The following is a 12424-nucleotide window of genomic DNA, read 5'->3' as shown; positions in this document are numbered from 1 at the left end:
CGTGGCTTCCACAGCATTTTTATGCTCACAGCTTCTTTTCCAAGGTGTTCTCGTGATGCTGGAATTTAAAAATCAAATATAGACAAATTTTATGAGTTCTCTCTGCTTTGCATGTGTGTGCTTACATGGATGTCTCACTAGGCCTGCTCTGCTTTCAATCTGTCGTGCATCATCAGGGCATTTTCCTGCTAATTGGCATTTTCAGTTTAAATAGACCTGAGAGACCTAAAGAGACCCTAAAGAGATTTCAATTACTCTTCAGAAATAAGAGGGACTGGATTTTTCAATTTTATTTTTAATGGATTTTTCATTCAGTCCTGTAGCTGCGTTGCTGAGTGATCTCTCTCGAAATAAGCTGCTGGTTTGGAAGTTCAGAGAAGAAAAATCCTGTCCCATGTAGGTTTAAATGCGTGCAACAGATACAGAATCCCTTCATACTGCAGGAAAAACAGCTCTTCCAATTCAATTGCCATCTAATTTACCTATAGCTCATGGCCTAATGTCATTTAGCTTACTAACAGAGCAAGGAAAAATGCTTTAGATGTAAAATGGGTCATAAGCACTTTATGTCCTCAAGGATTTTGAGAAAGGGAAAGAAAAATAAAATCATGTTGTGAAGGAAAGACAACTATTTCCCAGAAAAACATGGAAACCTATTTCAATTAGTAATAATGCTTCCTTTGAAAACACACTTTCTTTTTTTTGGAAGGCAAACAGAATGAAGCCAGAAATCATAGCAAAGTTCATAAAAAGGATTCAGCCATAAAAGGACATATATGTATTAGCAAGTGACTTCTTCAAACAGCAGGGAAGTTTGAAATAATGCCTAGAAGTTCCTAGCATTGAGGAAAATTCTTCTATAACCTTATTATTCCTTTCATTCTTTTGGCATACCTAAATTTACCTATTGATTTTTATATTCTGTAGATATGTCTGTTGAGATTTAATTGAATTATTTATCATGTTTTAATCAGAAAATAGTCATGCAGATTTTTATTGTGTTATGGTGTTAGAAGTAAAAATTCTTTGAACTTAGAAAGTTCATGTCTGGCAGACCTTAGAAATTCTTTGGACTTGTCAGTGAGTGAGTGAAAGAGAAGGTGAAATATGTGAGAGCAGAGGTTGTACAGCAACCAGGAGGATGAAAGTAAGAACAGAATAACTCTGCTCCTTGACAGAAGAGAATTGGCAGAATCCACAAATCACAAAATCTTTTTTCATTCAAATGAAAAAAACATGTTTTTGATATGGCAATAGTTCTGGAAATAGTAAAATTTGCATTTACTCATGCAGTGCCATAAATTCTAGAATTTTTTCATCATTATTACTTTGTTTTTGTATCATTTATATAAAAAAAGATCTGTTCTTATGGTGACCATCTCAGTATCTTTGACACAATGATCGTAATGAAAACAATTATGTAATTCCCTTCATGGGAGTCAAGAAAATTGCAGGAGAAGGAAAGGAAGAGTTACAGAAATATGTTCCATTGTTCCCTAGGGGGTTTCTAGACAATTTGCAAAAATTTTTGGGCTTTGTCGATTTGTAATAAACAAATAAATAAATAAATAAATAAGCAGGTGGAGTAAATTTAAGCTACTAAATCAAAGCAAATGTCCCACAGCAGGTGGTCAACTTCTGAAAGCATTGAGAGCTGGAAGAAGAACAAAAACTTCCATTTTCTATTTAAAAGGTACCTTGGATTAGACATCTAGAAGAGAAATGTGGGAAACCAAAGGAGCTCTCTCTAATGAAATTTAGAAGTCATGTGTTAATACCACCTCTGAAATGTGTCTTAGAGAGTAACCCCCTCCAGAAGTCTAGACTGTATTAGGCATTTTGTAAAGGTACAAAAAAAAAAAAAACCTTAAAAATTATTTCTGCAACATATTACACATCAGTATCAACATATTGAAGGGAAAGAAATTCACCAATCACAGAGTCCCAGAATGAGTCAGGGTGGAAAGGACCACAGTGGGGCATCTGTGCAGGCAGGGTCATCCCAGGGCACAGGAGTGTGCCCAGATGTTCTAGAACATCCCCAGGGAGGAGACCCCAGAGTGTCTCTGGTCTCTGCTCAGGGCTGGGCACTGCCCAGGGCAGAAGGTCTGCCTCCTGTGCTGGGGAATTGCTGGGATCAGTCCCTGCCCGTGGCTCTGGTACCACTGCTGGAGCAGAACTTGGTCCTGCTCGGCTCCTCCTGCACACAGGGACACCCAGGGACACCCAGGGACACCCAGGGCGGAGGGCCCCTCTCAGCTGGAGCTCCTCTCCAGGCTTAGCAGCCCCAGCTCCCTCAGCCTTTCCTGGGCACAGAGAGGCTCCAGGCCCTTCAGAGACTCACGTGCCAATGCCAGGTCAGCCCATCCCGTCGTCGGAAGATAAATATCTGCTGTGGGAGATGAGTCACCTCTGGAGATGCTGCAGAGGGGCCTGGATGGCTGCCCAGCAGCAACATCTGGAGAGCAGCACGAGGTGTGATGGACTCCTCTAGAAGGGAGCACGCAGAGGGCCAAGCAAGAGGCAGTTTAGACCAACAGAAGCATCCAGAGCAAGCAGCAAATCCCAGCTAAACTGAAATTCCATGGTGCGGGCCACAGCTCCCTGGGCAAGCTCGATAATAACAACAGCCACTGACCAGACAACACCTACCAGGTCCCCCTGGCTTTTCCACCAGCTCAAGTACAAAACACTTTGTTGATAAAAATCCTTGAGAATATTCAACTGTATTCCTTATCACTTGTCCTTCCCTTTTCTCCACTGAGGTCTATCAATTTTAAACACTTTTAAAGGACTTAAGACATTTCCAGAGCTGCTTTCTCAGTTTTTCTCAAAAATGAAAAAATATTTAGGAAATTCATAACAGCAGATTCTGGACACAACTGCAAGGATACAATTCATCTGAAGTTATGGGTGAATTATTTACATTTATGCCCTCTCCTATTCTAGGTTGATTTTCTGCCTTTCTGTCTGTTTTGCTGTTTTTTTGATGCAGGTATTTATTTACCTCACTGAAAAATCATACAATACTACAAATAATTATCTATTTAAATGTCTACATTTCTTCACTGAAAGCTGCCTTTATTGCTGATGTATGCTTGGTATATGCAATGCACATATTTCTTCTTGTTTTATGTGTTTTTCCAGGCAAGCTTCATGTGTTGAAAAGCATACAGAGATTCAAATATGTTATGTTCATCATTAGGATTAAATCCTAGGGGTGACAGAATTACATTTTCTGAGTGTAAAGCTATGGTCACTGGCAGTAATTGATTTGTTTATTTGCAGAAAGCAAAAAACTGGAAAAAGTCAATTAGGACACAAAAGTATGTGGAAGAGAAACCTGCAAAACAAGGTGTTACACTCATTTTCCTGGCTGTTGTTTCAGTATATGTGAGACTGCACATCAGGGGAGTGTCCTCCTTTTCTGTTTTGTTTAGTTTTTCAATCTATCTATAAAGACTGATGTATTTTCATGGTAGAGATGAAATCTTGGATAGGCTTGTGGGTTTCTAGACTTCTGCAGGTGTATACTGGAAATTTAGTCCAGGTGTATACTGGAAATTCTGCAGTAGTAGTCTGCAGGTGTATACTGGAAATTACAATGCCTTTGTACTCAGGGATGAAAATGATTTGGCAGCTTAGGGAAGCATAAAACAGAGTTTAAAATTTTGGTTGAATGGAACAGGCTGAAGTAGTTAACGCTGTATTCCACAGTGTGTTATTCCTGCTCATCCTTGTTTAGCTTTCTTCAGCTGTTAACAGCTCAGGGCAGCTTAATAAAGCAAACCTACTGCTTAGACTAATGAGTTGTCATTCTTTGCTTTTTGTTCAGTTCTTGCTTGGTGTTATCATCCAAATTCTTACAGGCTGCCTAGGAAAGTGGTGGAGTTACTGTGTATCACAATTTTTGTCTCGTTTATTAAATACTACCCTGGCCAGGACACATGTGAAACACACGACATGAAAACAACCAGAAAGAAGTTTTACTTTTATAAAAATATTTAGTGGTTTCCATTGTCCTTCATTTTTTTTGGTACAGTTGTGACAGGTTTTAACTGTGTGCTCAGAGATTTTCCACCTAGAGGCACATAGGAAGTGTGAAATAGGTGATTCTCATTGTGCTCTCATTACCCACTGCTATCCTTCCAAGCAATTCCCTGAAGGAATCACATTCCCTTCGAGCGTTTCAATGTTATTAGGAATAATTTATTTAAACCAGTGGCCACCTGTGGTTTCTGTGTGGCTTGTGAGCAGTTTGAAGGGTGGCACTCCCAACAGGACTGTGTGACTGGAAAATCCATCCAAAACTGTGCTGGTGCACGAGGCACCTGTGGGAAGCAGTCTGGTTTCTGTGGAAGGCAGGGAATCTGCAGGTATGGCTGAAGGGGACAGTGACAAATGGCCTCAGGTCTCTGCTGCATCACCAGCCGTGATGGAACTTGTAGGGTTTCCTGCAGAGAGCCTCACTCACAGCAATTTATCTTCAGTTCTTAAAAGCAATATCCATTTACTGTAGATCCTCCCCCAGTTTGGAGAGCCCTTCCAGGCTCTTGGCTTGTGGGGGTTTCATTTTTTGCGTCTTGCATTGTGATAAAAATCAGAATTATCTGAGTCAGAAAATGTTTCACCAGAATTGCTGAGAAGTTGGAGTTCCTGAAAATTGTGTGACCAGGCCCAGGTTAGTGCCTTGTGATCAGTGCAGTGTTAAGCAACACACAGCTGTTAGTCCAATGAAATGGTGTTCCAGTCACTATTTGGGATATAATCATCTATATCATGTTATAATTAGTTTTTAAAACAAAACAAAACAGAAATAAACAAGCCAACCAATAAACCTGACCACTTTTAGAGTGTGGGAGCTACTTTTAACATTAAATTTACCTGTACTACGATTTGACTTAATAGCATTGGCTTCTCTGCCCTTTTGGAAGCAGTTCTGTATGAAAGAAATCTCTTTTGCTTGTCAGGGAGAAAATTTTGGGAAAGTATTGTGACAACTGGAAATATAATTGCTTTCATTTTATACCATTCTAGAGAGTTTTTTCCAGTGCTGGATAGACTTGGCTGTGATAGGGACTGTAGAGGGGATGACAACTTTATTTCCATAATGCTGGAAGGAGTCAGATGTTCAAAGTTGATTAAAATCTTTTCCTCTCTTTGGAGCTTCACTGGTTTGCAGTGTGCAAGCAGGATATTGTTCTTAGGCTCTGAAGAACTCTTTTTCTTTCTGTTTTACCCTATATTGCTGAATGTGTCATTACATTGCAACCACGTGTCTTTGGGGTGAAAGCTCTTGTGTCAGAATAGGATCAGGCAGAGAAGGACAAACTTTAAGCTTTTATCCCTGGAGCATAACTTGGAGAATTTGTTCTTCTTCCTGCCTGTCATGGCTCAGCTGTAATGTTTGCTAGAGCATAAGATGAGAGGAAAGTCAGGTAGGAAAAAGGTGGCTCATTTTTGACAGAGAGCAGTTAAATTCACAACTTGGCAGTGGCCAGCTTATCCCATTTTTAATGGGAAGGGCACAGAGCCTGAGTGACACTTAGATGTCCTTGAAACACTGTCTGACATTGTCCCTGTGCTAAACGCTTGCACAGAGTCCAAAGTGAGAATTCAGTGATCATTGTGAGTCACCAAACCCAGCAAATCTCCATCCTGGCCTTTGAATGTCTCCTTGGTGCTGTTCCTGGAGAAGCAGGAGCCCAGAGGTGGGAGGGAAAGTGCAGCTCCCAGGTCTTTCTGAACTGAAGAAAGCAGTGCTGCTGCTGGCAGCCCGGCAGCAGGAGGAGACTTGGAAACTGTGGTCGTTTGTTCCGCTCATTATGCCCAGTTCTTTCCAGTCAGCTGCTTATCCATTAGCTTAGGAAGTACAATAATCACCTAGAGCTATCCCAGCCTTTTTACTGCACATTTACAACATGCATCTCCCTCTTGCTTTTGTGGCTCTCCTTCCATTTGTCATCTTTCTCATTTAAGGAGAGATTATGTGCCAGCCACTCTGCCAGAGAGTGTTCTAGGCAGGGAGCTGCACTGCCCACAAAGTCCCAGACCTCTCCAAGGAGTAAGTGTGTCAAAAGTAATGATGTGCAATAAACTGGAGGTGCAATAAAAACCTTGTGCAGCTGTTATTGCGTAGAAGCAAAATGCATAACATTAAAAATGTAAAAAACCCTAAATAGCTACTGGAACTTCACAGGTCTTCAATAGTGTTCTGCAGGCACCACTATGGTGCAGTGAGACCTTGTGCATCACATGAATTTTATTGCTTGCCAAATAAACCAAATTTTTCAGAGAACTCCTGTGCCATACCTTGAAGTCCTTTTTCTCAGAATTCTTTTCTCATCATTCATTTAACTTGAATGGAAGAAAGAAAACTCTTCTTCCCTGCGGTGACAATCTCAGGCCTTTATTCAGAAAGCACCTATGTATATTCTAAAGCCTGCATTTATTTCATTAATAAATGAGACAAGCACATATTTAAGCAAATATTTTGTACTGATGGGCTTGTGAACTAATGATGAATATTATTGACTAATATTCAGGATGTGCTGAAGGGCTGTTGCAATCTGAGGACCAGCAAGTTGAAGGTGTGAAGGGAACCAGGATGCACAGAAAGACCTGAATCTGTTGGAAATAAGAAGGAGGGGAGAGGATGTGGGAAGTGGCTGGTACTTTTGGATAGCCTTACCTTGCAATGTATTGTGCTTACAATTCACACCTGCCATAAATTATCAGTGCTGTCTTGTTTTATTAAATGCAGAGAATATTAAATCCCCTTTGCCCAGTCTTTGCTAACCCTTTAGTCATCCTCCCATATATTTGGAGAATAAAAATCCCTGCAGCTGGAACATGTAGTATTGGCTGTGGTTTTTTGTCCAACAAAGGCTGGAGGAACACAGAGTTCAAATGAATTCTTGTTTTGTTAAATTTCTGGCAGCTTTGCATGAACAAAGCTAGACTAGAAAGAATGACAGGTTGTGTAAGTCAGCATAACAAAATGTGTGTTTCTGGTGATGTACAGTGGTTCTGAAAGTGGGCAACAGTGTCTTAGAGAGAGAGAAAAAGCTGTGTTTGAGCTGTTTGCTTTCTCTTTGTTGGTTGATATTCTGCTTCCCCTGGTGTGTGTTTTAGTTGACAGCAGGATCCAGTTTAGGAATACGCTTTATCAGTGAAATGATGACGATCAGCAATAGAAATGCTGCCAATGTCTTATAAACAAACACTTCTTGATAATAATTTTTTCTGTGATTTTTCTGCGGGTTAAACAAAGGAATGTAAAAGGAATGTGGCCGTAATGCCAATATAACAGTAGAAACCTAGTCAGTGATCCTAAACTCCTTTAATTTAAAATAGTATCATGATCTGATTATTTCTTGCAGCACTCAAGAGTTAAATTTTATACTTCAGCACCATATCTTCTTCCACTAACATATAACTTACCAGTCATATATTCCTTGATGATGTGAGCATGTATCTTGCCAACGAATATTCTGACCGACAACAGCATATTTTTTTTTTTCATAAGTAGGAGGAAAAATATTTTTTAAATAGCTTTAGATAAGCCAAAAAGACAATAGAAGTTTGATTTTTTTTTTTTTTTTATTTTTTTATTTTTTTTTTGCAGGGAATAAATATGCAGTAGAGAAAAATAGTTCCTTCTAAGTATGTCCTTTGTGAAAACTAAGACATAAATTGATATTAATTTCTCTACAGTAGTGAATGGTGCTTTTGAGTTGGAAGGGAGTGTAAAGCTCATCCAGTCCCACCCCTGCCATGGGCAGGGACAACTTTCACTACACCAGCTTGCTCCATCCTGGCCTTGGACACTTCCAGGGATGGGGCATCCTCAATTTCTCTGGGCAATCTGTTTTTCCCACATTACAATTGGTCTCCTTGTGGACCAATTCCCATTTATAAAAGAGGGGCAAGCTACTGCTTTTCCTGCCCTCTGTCACCACACCAGACTGAACTTTCTCTGTACAATAACCAGCAAAACTCTAAAGTCTGATTTGGGGCCTCCAGTTTTTCTAAAAAAAGAGATAACAAATTAAATTGCTGATAATGAAATTGCTGATGTTGACTCTTGACTTTTTTTGGAGTTAATTTTGTATTAGTCATTTTTGTCTCTGTCACTGCTTTAAAGCAATGCTTTTTGTTTGCTGCAACATTATTCTGAAATGCAGAGAGTTTCGGGTTTCAATCCCATGAACACTCCTTTGAGGCTACAAAGCACATACTGGTCCTTATTCTCTGATTTGCTGCCAAAATGTAATCATCTGTTGTTTTTCAGTGTGCTGGTGGCAGTTTAGAGTAAAAAAGGAGAATTTGATATCCCCAAGAACAAATTCACTGTAAGGAATTCACCTACTTCCCAAATAAGCTGTAAATGTGTCTTATATCTAGAATTTTTTTATCATCTTAAGGGACAGACTGTGATTTGCCTTATTCAACAAAACCTAAAGCATTGAATGCAATATTTTCCTTTCACTGGGGACTTCTGAGGGTGATCTAGTGGAAAAGGAGGTAACACATTCCCACTGGAGTGAACAAGGTAAATGTGATGCTCACGTGTGAAGTGTGGCAGGAATTTCACAACAGGGCTGTAAGAATGCCTGAAACTGCTCTGTCAATGTGACTTTCTGATGAAAACAAACAGTAAATTCAGGACATCTTTGCTGCATTGGAATCACAGTTGTTTACAGTTTGAGAATACCTCTTGGGTTCTCTCAGTGCAAAGCAAAATTAAATTTTAGAAGAAATGTGATTCAGGAGGTTTTCCGTTAACTCTGTCTCATGGGCTTTTTCATTTCCTCCTCGTTTCTTTCCCGTCACTGTCACCAGATGTTTGTGAAGCCTTATGTTTTCAACTCTGGTGATTAAAACTGGGATTTAGGTCTCAACTAGAAAGTGGTTTTAGTGATCTGTATATTGCATAAGTCAAATAGAAAACGATAACTATTTATACATTGAAAGTGAGAAAATTTGGTTTGATTTATTCCAAAGTAGATCATGGGAAAGATTCATGTTGATTTCAGTGCTTTTCTGTCTTTAAGTCATTGAAAAAATCATCAACACAAGGGGTAAACTCTGATCATTTGCACTTCCCTTAAATGTCTGTCATCTTAGCAAAGTGCAGCCTTCTTCAAGAGCTTTTACATAAGAAGAACTGAAGCATTTTGGCACAGAGTGTGCTATGAATATGAACACCCTCAAAAAAAGGTTTTTTTCCAAATTCTATGCTTTATGATGCAGTTGCACAGGCAGTTGCTCATGCACCTTGCTGCATGAATGAATATCTTACAAGTTCGTGTTATTGTTGCATTTAAAACAAGCAGTACCACTCAATAAGCAATTTATCATCATAGTTCAATACACTGATTTATCTGTATACAGCATCTGAGAAAACACACTTAAAAGGCTTTGAACTTGTGAAGGAAGACATCTGGAACCCCTCGTGGCTGCATCATATTCTACATTGTTTCCATCTTATTTTTCTGATGTGCGAGCCCTTGACAGATGAAGTTGTGGAGAGTGATGCTCCTTGACTGGAAAAGAGAAAAAAGGAAAAAAAAACCCAAAAGTCTGCACATTCCCAGCAATTATTTAAATTGAAATTACAGCCTGTACTCCCAAAGTCAGTGCAAGCTGATGAGGTGCAGTAATTATTGAGTTAGTACTTGTTGGGTAGGCCATGGAAATCAACAACCGTGTGCTTGTCCTTTGCCTGTTCCATGTGGAATAAGATGTTGGATTTCATTTGCAGCTGAAGAAAGAAGAGCTGTTCACCTGATCATTTATCAAACTTTAGTCTTCTTAAACAGGATTCTGGTCCCATAAGGAGAGGGAATGCTCAATTTTCATACCACTGCCTGCCTGTGTGCAAATCTCAGCTACAAAGTCCTGCTTTCCATGGAATGTTGAAGCCCTGCATTTGTTTAAAATCTGGCTTTGTGCTCAGGGATGTTTATACTGAAATCAAACATAGAAGATGGCACCATTCCTGTCCCAAAGAGATCCTTACAATCAAAAGCAAAACAGTGTAAAATAAAACCAGTGGTTGTTTCTGGCTCTAAATTTTAACCAGAGCAGGTCTAGTAGTTATAAAACATTGTCCTATATACAGTGTAATACAATCTGTGTCAGACTGTTCTTTATCAGTGGTGTCACCTAGGACTAGAAAAACTTTTTCTTTGCTAAAATATTCAACAGATTTGTGTGTGTATCTATACACAGTATATTTTTCCTGTCTGTTATGTTTATGTATATTTATAGAGAGAGATCTATCCAATTAGGCATGCATGGACACACCCACACATGCACCGTGCACTTCAGGAACTCAGATATTAATAAGACAATAAATTACCATTGCAGGTGGTGAAAGTTGAGCATTTCCCCACTTCACTGTTGAAATGAGTAGGTCATATGTTCACAGGACTAATCTGGGCTGTATTGTCACCACCCAGCTGGGAGTCCCCGAATATTTTGAGCTCTTCAGCAGAAATCATGCTCTTTGAATTTCTAGGTGCTGAGGGACTGGAGCTTTTTGCACTTGCCCAGATTACCTCAGGTACTTTTGGAAGCAAGTCAGCTTGGAAAAAATCATCAGGTCAGGTTAAAAACAGAAGTGAGTAAAAGACGAAAAGTCACTGCATTTCACATTTTAAAATGTCTAAATCAACCTTGGAAAATACAAGTTTGGCTTTCCCCTTGACCCAAATCTTCATTAATCTGCCTCTAACACACACAGTGGTATAGAGAGTTGCAATTTAGGTGCATCACGCTGTTGTTTTTACACTGGATTTGGGCACTCCCTTCTCTTGCCTGATGCTTTGTCTTTGGGATGCTGATCATGCATAATTTTGAAATGTAAAGTGGCAGAATAGGAGGGAGACATCCTTTTTCCTTTGGATCAGCTCCTATGCTCATGACCTGTCACTAGAACACATCTTTCTCCAAAAACCAGATGTGAGGCATTTAGAAGATTCACAGCTTATTCTAAAATGGAAAGAAAAAAAAAAAGCCCTTTCCATATTTCAGTATTAAAGAGGGAAAGGGAGGTTACAGTCAGTGGAGACAGAAGCTTCTTCAAAAGTAGAGGTTATATAGGATTGTATTTTATTGTCTAGTGACAATAAAAGGAGCTTAGAGATGAGATTTTTTTAAACACTCTAGCCACTTTAAATCTCTCTCTCTTCATAATGGAGGTTGTTATTGATGCAAGGTTTTCACAGTACATATATTATATAGATTATCTATAGCTTTTATAGGTATTGCATTGGTTTAAAAGGCAATGCCTCAGTGCATGGGTGTGGGTGGAAAGAGAGCACAGCCTTGAGTGTGCAAATCTTGAGGGGAAGAGAAGAATTTCTCTGTTAAAACTCTTACAAACCAATGTGGTTTGCAGGTTTTGCTCACCGAACTTTGGATGTGAAATTGGCAAAAATTGTAGCCAAAGAAACCCCACTCCCTTCAAATACAAAAGTGAAGAGGTACATACCCTAAGAAGAGTCATGAGAAAAGAGAAAAATAAATCAATGCAGAAGCAAGGCCTGTGCTGCTGCAGAATGCTTGGCTATTGAGAGGAACAGGTTCAGTAAATTTTGGGCCTTAATAGCCCAAAATGGAACATTGCTTGCTGAAACTTGCAGCCTCTGGGGCTGGAGCTCCTTTTTCTGGATGACAAGGAGCTTGCACTAGCACGACACATTCCCCAAGGAACTGGAAAGGTGCCAAGGAGCCACAGTTTGAGTCAGATTTTGCTGACTGTGGCAAAGAGATGAGACTGGGAAGGAGGGTTGGCTCACACGCGTTTGTGTGTGTCAGAAAGACGAGCTCGGTGCAGTGGGGAGCCAGGAAATGCTGGGTTTAGTGAACCACTGCATCTGAGCAGTGTGTTGACTTCTTAATCCACTCAAACAGAGATTTTGTTTGGTGTTTTGTAAACTGGGACAGCAAAGCACCACGTTCTACTCAGTGAGTAAAGCCTGTCAACTCCACTGCTGTGCAACTTGTCCTCTCCACTCCACTGCTGTGCAACTTGTGTGACAAAGATAGCAGAGACTGAGGTGGCTTTTCCAGGTCATATCCTATGTAACTATTTACTAAATATTTCATTTATTAATTGTTAAAATGGGTAAGTAATAACGTGTTTCCAGTAGTACTCCCAAACACATATCAGTGCTGCAAAAACTGTCATTTGGAATTGCCTCCCAGTTGCTTCAGGAATCTTGGTCATTTGAATCAAAATTATAATTTGAATGAGGATATAAAAGGGAAAGGGGAAGGGGAAGGGGAAGGGGAAGGGGAAGGGGAAGGGGAAGGGGAAGGGGAAGGGGAATAAAAGGGAAGGGAAGGGAAGGGAAGGGAAGGGAAGGGAAGGGAAGGGAAGGGAAGGGAAGGGAAGGGAAGGGAAAGGAAAAGG

General features: G+C 39.9%; 1 long non-coding RNA gene across 1 annotated transcript in view; it reads left to right on the top strand.

Moving 5' to 3' along the window:
* LOC137468599 (uncharacterized) overlaps positions 1-12424 on the top strand; it is a 58619-nt gene that overhangs the window by 38089 nt on the left and 8106 nt on the right. The gene's annotated exons all lie outside the window — the stretch shown is intronic.

Source organism: Anomalospiza imberbis, chromosome 2 (genome assembly GCF_031753505.1).
Source record: "Anomalospiza imberbis isolate Cuckoo-Finch-1a 21T00152 chromosome 2, ASM3175350v1, whole genome shotgun sequence".
NCBI classification, from domain to species: Eukaryota; Metazoa; Chordata; class Aves; order Passeriformes; family Viduidae; genus Anomalospiza; species Anomalospiza imberbis.
Note: the sequence above shows the minus strand (reverse complement) of the source record. Positions and strands in the feature narration are given on the sequence as shown.